Source organism: Aptenodytes forsteri, unplaced genomic scaffold (assembly GCF_000699145.1).
Source record: "Aptenodytes forsteri isolate BGI_AS27 unplaced genomic scaffold, ASM69914v1 Scaffold296, whole genome shotgun sequence".
Classification (NCBI taxonomy): Eukaryota; Metazoa; Chordata; class Aves; order Sphenisciformes; family Spheniscidae; genus Aptenodytes; species Aptenodytes forsteri.
Window position 1 is genome coordinate 1,531,723 of NW_008796181.1, and position 11,283 is coordinate 1,543,005.

An 11,283-nucleotide genomic window follows, 5' to 3' on the forward strand; every position below is an offset into this window, starting at 1 on the left:
GATGTCTGTGAATATTTTTGACCACAAATAGCAGCATATTACATAAAACTAAATAAATATTTACATCAATTATAGCAACTAAGAACGACTCCATGAAAAACATCCTACCTTCCTCAAGTACCTCAACACCTTAAAATGGTATTTGGTTTTCTTTGTTGCCTGTCCCACATGGTTGTAAGGTTTTTAAGCAGTTCCTAAATAATGCCCCCTTCAGGCCAAAAAGGTCTAAATTCTGGAGGCAAGGCAGCCCAGCAGGCAAACCCCTGGGGTGCTGAGAGCAGAAAGAAACTCTGAAGCCAAAATGCTATTCAGAAGTTTGAAAATAAGTTAGGAATTTCCCCCAGAAAAGCTCTGCAACAAAGAGGCCTGCCTGAACTGCCGGCTGCCGGGGAAACGTGAATCTGGACGGCTCTTCAAGGGACAAGGCATTCACCTGCTGCCAAGGAGCGACAGGTCTGCTCCCATTCCTGAGCTGCCAACAGCTTTTGCAACACACAGGGCAAATTAGCCTGAAAAAGAAGTGTAACAAATTAAAAATGTTATGAAGATGAAGGCAGAAAGTGGTCACAAATTAGGATTTTCCAGGCTGTGACTAATTTGTGGGTTGTTCTTCAATTATTCAGGGTTTATAAGATAGTTACTATAAATATACTTATTAAGCCACTGCAAATATTTGGTGAAGCTGCTCACCTGGTATTCATTTTTATGGAATCACATAAGATATTTGTAGGCCAAAGTTTAACATCAAAGTTCAGAGAATGCTGATCGGGTTAATGAGTGGAATTCACAATAATGTGCAAATAAAACTTCTCACGCCTAGAGAGTTCTACAAACATGTTCCAATTCATCTTCACAATAGCTCTATCAAGGAGATAAGGACAAATTATCCTCCTTTTTAGAAATTAAGGAAAGAAAAACAGAGAAAGTAATTTACCCAGAGTCACTGCGGGAGCGAGCAGGAGCTAACAAGCTTTTGATCTTTAGTCACGCACTAGTCAGCACATGTCTCCTGGATCTACCCGGGCACCGTTTCCCACCGCAGCTACCAGATCTGAGGCGAATTCCTCATTGCAAGGTCTGCTCCTGTGTCAATACTGTCAACCGAAATTTCAACAGAAAGACATGGGAATACTTTCTAATGAAACAGTTCGGCAGCGAGATGAATTAGGGACCAATTCTCCTTGCAGGCTTGGCACATAAGTCTCATTAAAGTTAACAACAGATATGAGACCCATGTGCAAGGGAAAGCGATTAGAGCCTTAAATCCAATCAACGTCGGGTTTACTTCATTGTTCCACTTCAACAACTTCTTTACTGCCTACACTGATGCTGCTTTCCCAAAGAAGTTTATTTGTACTTGCATTCTTCTTTCTGCAGCAATTTTTCTTAGAGAAATGCAAATATTCTGTGTTCGGCGTTGCTAACAGGGCTGCCTCTATAAGTAAAAATGGTCACACCTAGATAATTGGAAATGTGAGGATTAGGGACTTCAAACAAAACTATAAGCAAAGCTCGTAATTCAGTGAAGGCTGAGAACTGCCCAGAGGGATGAAGATATACACATGCTCCTTATTTCTTTGTTCAACGTGGCAAAAATGCACCAGGAGACTTTGGGAAACGGCAACTTTCTTCTTGAGCAGCAGGACTCCACTTTCAGAGGCAGGATAGCTCAGCAGTTTGTATCTCACACACAAATATATACAGTTAAACTAGCTTTCAAACTAACAGCCAAGCATTGTGTTTGGTTTTTTACCAAAAATAGCTAGAACCAACCCAGAGAAGGACTACACAGTGGCATTTTGGCTCCACAAACCCCACTTTGCCTACCTGCTTAGCACAAGGCTGCTCTCCACCCCACCGCCCACCAGAGCCCCTCTGCAGGTTTGTTTCCACAACCCAGACCCTCCAGGTCACAAATCAACAGACAAGGCTGTCTTTTCGAGACCCTTACTCTGTTTACCTGGACTCAGTGAAAGCTTATAAATGGCATATGCATACTACACCAGAACTAAAAAATAAAGCTAGTCAAGAAAACATGGTTTACGCACCAACGCTGTAAGATGTCAGAGTGGACATAAATTAGGGAATATTTCTAGAGATGTATGATGTGTTACATGATAGAACAGTCTTAGATTGGCAATAATACAAAGCTCGGTCATTTTTAGGCACAGACAGAGAAAAACATTGTGTATAGAAGCTTCTCAAACATTCCTGCCAAGGAAATAATGCTCTGCTCTCCACCAGCATGAGAAGCACTTTCTACCCACTCAAGTAATAGCCATACTGTCACCTATGTGACCACCAAGGTCTGCAGAGGAAATCTTTAACTCTTTTTTCTCAATTTGTATACAGGCAGTAAACAAAAGCATCCAAAAATATGTATTAAAAAAAAAAATAAAATAATTATGACTGCATTGGAGTTTTTTTCTCTCTGACTGGTACCATCATCCAAATGAGGGAATTACAGAGCAGGAGGCACAACCCTATTCTATAATTTAAGATTCTTTTGGGGGATCAATGAATTACTGCAGCTACCCAGATGAGAATAAGATAAATATCTTACATGGGTAGGTTAAGAATAAATCACAAACTAATCTAATTTAATCTGAAGCAGTAAACAGCCTCTAAGTCAAGAAGAAACAGCAGATACGATATGCTTTGAATTCTGTAAAGCTTCTTACATTGCCACACAGGACATTCTCATAACCAAATTAGAGAAATAAGGTATAGATAAAAATCACTGTGAGAGTGCCCCCTCTCAAAAAGCCCTCCAAAGGGGAACTAGTAACTAGCGATGGTTTGCCACTAAGGTTGGAAGACTCCTGCATAGCATTACTGTTGGCCTGGTTGTAGGCAGTGCTTTTATTTATTACCTGGATAACAGATTAGAGAAGATACTTCATAATAATTTGATTTAGACTGTATGAGGTTTCTGAGCTTTCTCAGGGACAGCAAGAGTAACCAGTATGATCTTGCAAACTGAGAAATGATCCTCATCCATGAAATGAAACACTATAACCTACAAAGTGCTAGAAAAAGGAGGAAGGAAATGCCTAAATATGAAGCTGACTATTAGCCAGGCTGCTAAAAGGGATAACTACTTGACAATGAGTCAGTGACATGAAACTGCTGCAAAAAAGGACAAATGTCACAACGGATACACTAGGAGAGCTGTCAGACAGCATTAGAGGCAATTTTTCCACTTCATAAGACTTTTGTGAGTCCCCTTCTATATCTCGTTTGTCCAGAGCTTCTTCAAAACACAGTCCCCTAAAATGGAACAGCCCAGAGAACAAGAGGAGGATTATCAGATATGGTCTACTATGTTGATAGAACTGGGGTTTCAAGACTAGGAAAGAGAAGACAAGAAATAACATGTCAATGGTCAAACAATCTCCATGGTCACTAAGCCAAGAACAAAAATAAATCAACTGAATTTGCAGGAAATAAGATTTAGGTTGGACACTAGGGATAATTTCCTGTCAAGATGATGACAAAGTTTAAGAGACTACCAAGTGATGCTGCAGAACCTGCTGCTTTGGAAGGTGGCATACCCTACTAGTAAGAACTTCTATCAAAACCAGCTTAGCTGGAGGTGGCCTGATTTTGTTAGCTTTGGAGGCTGGATCTGAGTTTTGTAATGTCCCACACACTCCACTGTCATGGAAAGGGTGGTCTTGGATGAGGGAGGCCGTAGCATGATCTCCTTCTCCCATGTGGATTCAGCAGAAGCAGCTCTTCAACCTGTACATCTGTCTGTGTGCAGGACCAGGATGAGAGAGTTGGATGTGGGAGCACCATGTGCTGCTTAAGCAGGCGTTCCCTCTTTTCATCGGTCCTGCTGGCTCTGTGTGACCTATCAGCCACCCATGACCTCAATCCAGTCTAGCTACACCTATCCTGCTTTAGTGCAAGAGGCTGGACTGAGTGATCTCCTAAGATCCAGAACGGGAAGCCAGTGCTTCCAGAGGCGTGTCACAGAGATGGGGCTTAGGACCTTGGCTTTGATTTCATAAAGGCTGAATCCATTCTAGTTTCAATTGTTTTCTCCCACTACAGACAATATAATTATGAGCTGTCTGATGATGCACAGCAGGAATTAAGTATAGTTTTCGTAACATTAGACCTTGGCTCCCTTCACCACACATCACAAAGGGGAAAAAAAATATATATTTGAATAGTCCTGGTCTTAAGTGGCTCTAATAGCTCTCTCACATGCTATAGTCTTCAACATATTCTTACAATCACTTTTTTCCCTTTCATTCAGTGCTTATGTATTCAAATTATTCATACTAGAGAACAACTTTTCACAAACAGGATTCTATGCAAAGTCTATAGTTTTCAACAAATTACATAATTAACATAGAAAATAACCCCTGAAGTACATGAACAAACATGTAGATACTGATATCCATTCTTGTTTGTTCCTTCAACCACATCAACTCCATTTTCCCTGTGCACCCAGAATTTTAACTGAGACCGGTGGACAGTAGGTTTTAGCCAGTCCTCTGCTCCCACAGTGAATGGGCAAGGTCCTGTATGTGCCAACCTTTTTGTCTCTCAAGTCCTCTTGTCTGCACAATCCCCTATTCTTTGGTGCCAGAAACACAGCATTATTTTGGCAGAAACTGCACCTTCCCTTCAGCAAAACCCAGGGATCACTTTTGGGAAAGAGAGCTCCAGAAAAAGTACAAAGTTTAACTCACAAACAGGTCAAGTAGATTTTCTGATCAGGTCTTTTTTTATTCTATGTTTACATTGCAAAATGCTCCAACCAGGCTAAAATCCCACCCAAGCTGTTCAACAAACACTTTAGCTACATCTCGGCATTCTTGCAAAATACAAAATGAGCACTTTCCATTTTGCCTATAGTGAGAACGCAGTACAAAGACTGCCCATAAAGTCAATCACAGATTCAAGAGCAAAGTGTCCTGACTCATTAATGTTCCTCAGCCAACACACCCTTCTGCAACCAGCTCCATAACCCATGAGAAGATGAAGACTGGAGTTGGGAGAGGTGAACCGGCTGTCACTGTGTTGTAACACCAAGTCACACCATTGTCCATGTTTGCTTTGCTGCTTATGGAGTTTTCTTCATACGCTGTCTGGGTAACACTGACGAAAGCAGAAACACTGATGAAAGCCCTGTTCCACCATAGTGGGCTTGCTGTGATAATATTTATATAATAAATAGGTGCTGAGAGTGCAAGGGTGAAATATGACCCTGGCATGGTATGACTTTTAATAATTAAGCAAGTTTTGGAGCTTCAAGGTACAGAAACATTGGCCTGATTAGTGTCAAAGCAGTAAACACTGTCTTTAAAAGTGTTTTATTACCAGTGCAGAAGTGAGGAAAGAGAATTTAAAGCAGCCAAAAATGTAAAGCTTTCATTTCAACACAGTTCTTTATTCCTTTTGCTTTTAGCTGGAGAAACACAGGCACGGTACAATGCCCAACCAGCCATGCAGCAACCTGTCCAATTTACAGCAGTGCTTGGCAATTTAAGGTTTTCCTTCAGGTGCGGACAGTGATGATGCAAAAGAAAAGCCACATGACTGATGACAGCCTGCGCTTTCTCTGGAAACACAAAATAGAAGAGGGATGGGGGAAAAAAACCCCAAACCTTCCTGTTTAGGTAGAGTTCAGGAGCTAGACAAAGAGATTATACTGTTACATATGTCCATCTTTCCATCCCAGACTGATGAAGAGATTCCTCGGGATGACAACGGGGAAGGCCCAGTGTGGTGACAGGTTGGGCAGGGGGAGGATAGCAGGCTGGCAGTCATGAAAGCAGGACATGCTTCCTTTGGCCCCCAACTCCCCAAGCATCAGATGCAGATTTTAACTCTGGCTACCAATGACGGATGCCAGAAAGTGGTAGTGAGCAGCCTGGTCATCTTCTCATTTAGAAATGGGGCCTTATTTCCACCAAACAAATTTTGATCCACTGATTTCTAATTCTGGTGATCTCTTGTTTACCAATTACTGCCTTAAAGTAGTCCTTGGGGACATCACCGAGCCTAATTCATCCTTTTGCTCTGAACTATATTGGCCTCTACAGAAAAACACGTTACTTCAGAGAAATTAGAGAACAGGCCCCCATTTTTTTTTGAGAACAAAAACCAGATTTATAGTATGAAACTTTCTGTACCAAATTCAAAATTTTAAAATGTGGGTCAAATTTGCAGTGTAATGAGCTTAATTGTTCTTTTAAAACACAATCTTTGTTTTCCCACAGTTATCGTATAATGCATTATACAAGTAACCAGACCAATTGTACAAGGGACGCTGAGAAAAGAGAACAAATTTTCACCACTGCATTAGAGACTGACAACTGCTGGAGGCAGGTTACCAGACTTAACCGACAAATTATTTCACCTGCTATTGCAAATCCTGCATTCCTAAGTACTTTAGACAAACTTCTTCATAAACCTCTTAATCTGCCACTTGAAACAATTCCCAGGCTGGAACATTCAACTCAAAGTAATATAAAGTTAACCCTCACCAAAGAAAACTCATAGCTTTAAAAAGATGTGCTCTACAGCAAATTTAGCTTGAGTCAGATACTTGCAAGTTCATTCAAACCTGACTGATCGGTAAAGGCAGAGGTTTTTCTTTTAAGATGAGAAGAATTGAAAGGAAATTAAAGGTTAAAAAATAATTAAGATAAAAATCACACAAATGAAGAAGTCACGAAGAAACAGGAACTGCTAGCTGATTATTTTTAACAAAACCTAAAATACCAAGGTATAACTATACGGTTGAAAAAGGTAACTCGTTAAACTAACAATATAGATGAATTAATATAGCCAGAAAGTTTTCCTTAACTGTTTGTAAACTAAAATATGTGTATATAAAGCTGTCCAGGTCAACAGCAATTTTACTCCTAAATTAAGATGCTGTTGTTGAGGAGTAAAAAATCTTCCCAGACGTAGATTACAATTCCTAAATCCTGGAAGATTGCATCATCAAGTCAACAGGACACTGAATTAAAAGTCATCTCTGTCGCTGACATACTTTCTGACTTTTAGTAAGTAATTTCTCCTGTGTTTGTTTCTGTTGAAGCCCTTCCTCAGCTTTGACCATAAATAATATAAACTCCTCAGAGCAGAATTTTTCTTACACTGTATGTCTATATAGAGCCTAGCACCAAGGGGAACCAGGATTTTACCTTAATACAAGCAGCAACAAAGAGAGATTCATAAATCCCTCAAAGGCTGTTCTTCCCACGTAGTTTGATTTCTGCAGAGGCCAAGGAATGTTATACAGTAATTTCTCCATTAATCCCAAGCACTTGTGTTTGACCTGTTGTATCCCTTCCACCAGTGATCTCCAATTCTGAATGTAACTGGCACTGAAGTCTCAAATACATTAATTACAGGTAGAACATCTGAAGAGGAATCCAAATGTAAAGCAAAAATCCAGCTTTCAGTCCTTCATGGCTACAGAAGTTAAAAACAGTCTGCACTAGAAAGACTATCTGATGTACTATCACCTGATAACTTATAGTCCGTGTTTGACAAGGATCTACTAATGCTTATTCAAGGAGATTTGTGCACGATTCAAGATCATAAACCAATTCAAAGTGGAGGGGAGTTCCAAGTCTCTAGTCCCACCTCCTGCTGAAAGCAGGATCAACAGTGAACTCCAACCAGGCTGCACAGGGCTTTAGCCAATCTTGTCTTGAAAACCTCCAAAGAACCATAATCTTTGATGATCTGAAAGAAATGACCCGTTTCAAAACAACACAGGAGTTCTGGCCTCAGAATAAAGTTTTTGTGTGATACTCCTCTAATTCACTCTGACATGGAAGCATTTTACTCTTCTACTGAAGGTGTTTCCATCTCACCTTCTCTCTTTTAGCCCAGCAAGCTCAAAACACATCTGCAGTCTTAAAAACCCCAGACGTTGCACTGATAGAATGAAATTCTGGGTCCATGTAAGCTGGAGATGGAATTTCCTCAGGTTTCAGTAGAGCCAGTCTCTGGCTACAGGGCCCCAAATATGCAGAGATATGAACCTAAACTCAGAAATTCTTACTTGGAACTATGGTTGATAATTACATCCATTGTAAGGAGACAAACTGCATTTTCAGCAGCCTATCAGTTTCTCAACCAGCAGATGAGTCTAAAAGGCATTTATCTAAGATCCAAAACAGGACCATAAGATCAGAGGATAGTTAAGGTTGGAAGGGATCTACATAAATCTTTATCCCAGCCTCAAGCTTAAAGCATGATTAGCTATGAGGTCAGACCAGGGGTTTAAAAGAAAAATATATTCACACCATCAAAGTGACTCTACTAACACTCCATATTTCAAAAAAGGAAAAAAAACCCCATATTTTTAATTCAGTATCATCTCAGTTTTTGGTAAACACATTTGGAACATCCAGTTTTGGTTACACAGGAAAACAGACAACATCGGATGGGTAGTGAATTGTTTTGGTATTCTATAAAACATTGGTTAAAAATCCATGTGACTTCAAAGGGAGATTACACAAGATTATAGACCTAGGGTGAAATTCTGTCTCTGATTAAAATCACTGGCAAAAATCCCACTGGCTTGACCACTGCCAGTATTTCACCTCTAATTTGAAGTGCCCATGTTTTACCATGCAAACCCATACATGCAGACCCAGATGTATCTTAAGAGTGCATCTCTCTGCAACAATAGAGCCTGGAAAACTTTTTGTGATCTCCCCCAGAGCTGTGTGTGGGTTTTGTCTCATTTTTAAGATATTCTCTCTTCCACTGTAGATTTTTCTTTCTATACAAATTAGGAAGACTGTGTATGCAAGCAAAAACAATGAAACTGTCTGGAAAAAAAGCTGTGAAACAGATTTTTCTGTTCCTTCAAGCCATGGCTTTAGGAATAGCAAGGAGCACAGAAGCCTTCCTCCCATTTCACTGCCTTTCCCACCACTGGTGAAGCTGGAGAGACCATGCTCCACCTTCAATAATGGCACAAGGGTGTTCTCCTGACACACAGCAGCTTGCAGAGCATCCTTTAGAAAAGCACCCTGAGACCAGCACAGTGCCTGTGAGACCCAGGTGAGTGCGGAGGTAGGAATACTGTTCACATCAGCATTTCATCCGCACTTCTGACTTCCACGTTTTCCTTTTTAATGTCCACTTACCTTTCCCACAAGGACGCTACCAGGGGAATGACTCCATGACTGAAAAAAACAGTCTAAGAGCAATCACGGAAGCGCCATTAATAGTTCTTTGTGCCACAGACGATGTTTCATGTGGAGACTGGCAGCCCAAAGGCAGTCAGATCAAAAATAAATTCTGATCCTGATTCTTACAGTGTTTCCTCATTCCCCTGGGCAAATCCTGCTTGATTGTTCCAGCGTGCCCTGCACCAGCAAGCTAGCGAGCACGAGGCCAAAACCTCTACACGTGATCAATACAGCAACGGAGAGAGACCCAGGAACCACCTTCCAAGCTATTCCAACAGGAGATCATCCACAGCTGTCAGTGCCCAGTTAAAAACACGTGTGGTACAGTCCCCTTGGGTGCTGTCTGGGGATGCTTGCTCTTCCCAGCAAGTATAGAGGTTATGCATTATCATATACTCCTCCCTGCCAGGTAAACACAAGACATCCCAATTTATTTTGGCAAAAGGCATTGCTGGAGTCCATCCCAATGCCACCAGTCGTTTCACTCATGCTTCCAACACAGCTCTGCACTTCAGCAAGAGGTTTCCCCAGCTAAAAAATTAGCATTTACAACAAAAGTGTTGTGACAGTTAACTGTGTAATGCTTGTAAAGACCTCTGAAAATACAAATCACTATAGTGTTGAATTATTAACCTTGATTATTATTGCTTATGCAGAACTTTGGGTTGGGGTTTACAAAGGCAAGAGAAGATTAATTATAACTTGTCCTAAAAGCAAAATAGGAGGAAGTGGAACACCCTCAATTTCGCTCTCATGAAAAAACGCAGTCACTTAGAGCAGCCTGAGGATGCTGAGATTGCCAAGCTCAGTAGCTAGTGTACAAGAGTGCTCAACTGAGCACGAAGCACACCGCCCACAAGAAAGGGATCAGTTGATTCCTGCCTCTCAGCGGCACACAGACCAGCAATACAGTTTCCCAAACATATCAAATGCTCCTTCTCAGACTGGCCCAGTGACAAACCTTAACATGTACACAACTGAAAAGCATCAACTCAGGAAGCTCCTCTTCCCAAAACCACAACTGTGAATTTTGTCATAAAGTTTGCTTTTTGTAATCTGCTACTGTCAGGAACTTAACACAGCAACAATAATTTAAATTCTGGGATTAATAGAAAATATCAGTCTTCAATGCAAGTTTTAAAGTTTTCACTGTTTTAAATATAAACAGTGTACTCTTCTGTGCGCAGTGCAAACACTACGCGACTGTTACACTGCCGGGCTGTAGAAGGAGCAGGAGAAGTAGCTGTGGGTGCAGGGAGATAGGTGCTTTATTAGTGCGTGCTCAGAACTGATATGGAAAATCCAACACAACTTTATGTGAAATTACACCCCTTGTAATTCTGGAAATGTGTAAAACACAGCATGTGAAATAGAGACAGCACTGGTCTTACTGTGAGAGAGAGCTGAGAAGCTAAACAACTGCCTAGTTTCTTCAAAAAGACTCTAGGATCCACAGATTTTTTTTTCTCCTTCTCAAAATAATCAAATCGTAGACTTAAATCTATCACAGACATCTTGCACTACAAACTCTACTCTCCAAAAGTATCGACATCCTTGTACTTACCTTGCCCAAACAGATGAAAGGGCTAAATAACAAGAATAATCCATGTCAGCACCACAAGAAAAATTAACCTACTGCTAGCAATAGTCAATAATTTTTTACCTTGATCATATCTCCCTAAAGAAGGAAGCAATGCACTTTAGAAGAGCTCAATACAAAGATTATCAGAGTTGAGCAGTTTAGGTACCTCTGCAAGTGAAACTGTGGTTCCTCTGCTGATACTGAAAAACTTTTGCCGGCTGTAGCAGCAGAGCAAGCTAATTTCTTCAGAGGATGGGGAGCTATTAGCTTAGACCTCTTTGGCTGAACACACTGTATGTGCTAATCAGAGTTAATATGCTTGATTCAGCCACTATTTCTTTATTTGGATCTAAATGTTCACAAAATCAGCAGGGTTTGTTTTTTTTTAAATCTTGCTGCAGATGGAAATTTCCATACTACAGTTCTGCAATGATTGTAAACAGGAGACTGGTTTCAACATCATCAGATCTTAACCCTTTCTGTAAAGAACAAGTGGCTGAATAATCTGTAGGGAAGGGA

General features: G+C 40.7%; 1 protein-coding gene across 1 annotated transcript in view; it reads right to left on the minus strand.

Annotated features, from left to right (window-relative positions):
* Positions 1–10,974, minus strand: part of LOC109279717 (5'-AMP-activated protein kinase subunit gamma-2-like) — a 54,473-nt gene extending 43,499 nt beyond the window's left edge. Inside the window, exon 1 of the mRNA XM_019474251.1 lies at positions 10,931–10,974. The gene's annotated coding sequence lies outside the window, so the exon portion shown is untranslated. The remainder of the gene's footprint in view (positions 1–10,930) is intronic.
* Positions 10,975–11,283: the final 309 nt, after the last annotated feature.